The 1884-nt window shown below is 38.6% G+C and overlaps 1 non-coding gene across 1 annotated transcript; it reads left to right on the top strand.

Annotated features, from left to right (window-relative positions):
* The first annotated feature begins 411 nt into the window (after positions 1-411).
* On the top strand, positions 412-483 carry Trnaw-cca (transfer RNA tryptophan (anticodon CCA)). Its single transcript has one exon. It is a non-coding gene; the product is annotated as a tRNA-Trp (tRNA).
* Positions 484-1884: the final 1401 nt, after the last annotated feature.

Genomic DNA, 1884 nt, shown 5'->3' with positions numbered 1-1884 from the left:
TGATTTTTGTTAAAGAATGTTAGACTTGATGTATATTATTATACTGAATCTACATTGTCACATTCATTTTCTGTTCTGTTGATAATTATGCTAATGTAAGTAGCTTTTAGACAACATCATTAATTATTTGTGACCGACTGTTTTCAAAGTGGCCTCTTGAATTAAAACCAAATCAGATAGAAAATCCAATGACTAAGAATAATAGTTGATCGATAATAATGTGCCTGCCTGTATGGTAAACATCGACATTAAATTTTATCATCGATAGAGTAAAATGCCGAAAATACGACGGTTCTGTGGTGGCGGTCGCGCGCTCGAATGACACGCGTTTCTCCTCAAGCGTTCTACGTCAACAGATGACGTCAGTGGCGCAGTACGGACTTGGAGCGATATTTCGCGTGCGCACACAACGACTCCGTGGCGCAACGGTAGCGCGTCTGACTCCAGATCAGAAGGTTGCGTGTTCAAATCACGTCGGGGTCACAACCTCTCTTTTTATATTTTGATAATCTATTTTTGATCATGCGGACAACTCACGTAGCACTGTAGCTTTTTATTCGTGACCTAATTGTATAAAAAAACAATATAAAAGTTTCCTATTGATTTTATCTACACTTTGATACCTACTAGACTAGAGATAGTAGCGAATGAACTAGCGCTTGAGTCAGAAAGTTGGTCATTCAGGCAACATTACCAAAATGATTTTTCCAAGTGGACAGGAAACGATGTAGCATCCATACTAATTAGCTGATAGGTATTAATAATATAATCTTATATTGGCACGTATCGGATAATATTACTTACAGGGAAAATTAAATTCTCTGTAAATATCTTTGAGGTATTTCCTGTCCCGCATTCTACGGCTTCCATTTTAGGAAAAAACATAAAGGAAACAAATATCTCGGTTGGTATTCAATTGTCATCTCTATTAGAATTTATAAGTATCTAGTTGGTAGGATAATAATTTGTACGGTGCAAAATAATTTTGATAATATTGATCGCGTTGAGTCAGAGCAAGTCCAAAACTAGTAGCGCGACTGTGACCCGTCGACCTTGGCTGCAGTCTACAGTCTACACCACTCCAGTAGGTGCCTGGTACCCTGTCTAGGTTAACACACTACATTACAACATGCCAGCTGTCCACATACACACATACATACAAATTGTTATTTATCTATCTAATGTCTATCAGCGCGGGTAGAGTCACACGCAGCCAGAAGGCATCTGCTCCGAACCCAGCAGAGATGATTATGAACTGCGTCGAGACAACATTGATACATGACAGCATTGATGTATTTAATTCTAGTTCGAAAACTTAAAACCGTCGTAAAAACCGACAGAGGGATTGCGTCCTCTAACATAATGGACTAATGTTATGGGCGATAGGCTGATCCCTTATCACCATAATGTTCATCATATCCATCTTAGGACTTCGTATCAACAGTGGCTGCAAGTTGTCTTTGATTACTTGTGGCTCTGCCCACCCCATTTGGGATTACGGGCGTGAGTTTATGTATGTATGTATGTCGAAAACTTATTAACAGCAACTAATTTGCCAATAACAATAATTGACAGCAGTGAGTTGATTCGTACGATGTGCTTTTGTTGTGGAATCTTGTAATTGGTCTCAATTAGTTTGTGTTAGGTTCCATGCTGTGAGCTTTCCTCAATAAATAAAATTAAAAGTAAATAAACAACGATTTGTTAATTTGAAATGATATATCTATGTAATGATCGAGCACAAAATTATTATTTATGAAATAAATGGTGGTGCCTGATTGATATGATATCTCTGGGATAACCCTTGACAACCAAGTATCTTCTGGGCGAGCTCTACGATGGGCTTACACTTGGCCACAGACTAGCCCGAAGGCAAACCAGGGC

The sequence above is a fragment of the Pectinophora gossypiella genome, chromosome 17, assembly GCF_024362695.1.
Source record: "Pectinophora gossypiella chromosome 17, ilPecGoss1.1, whole genome shotgun sequence".
NCBI lineage: Eukaryota > Metazoa > Arthropoda > Insecta > Lepidoptera > Gelechiidae > Pectinophora > Pectinophora gossypiella.
This window is presented reverse-complemented; position numbering and strand designations above follow the sequence as displayed.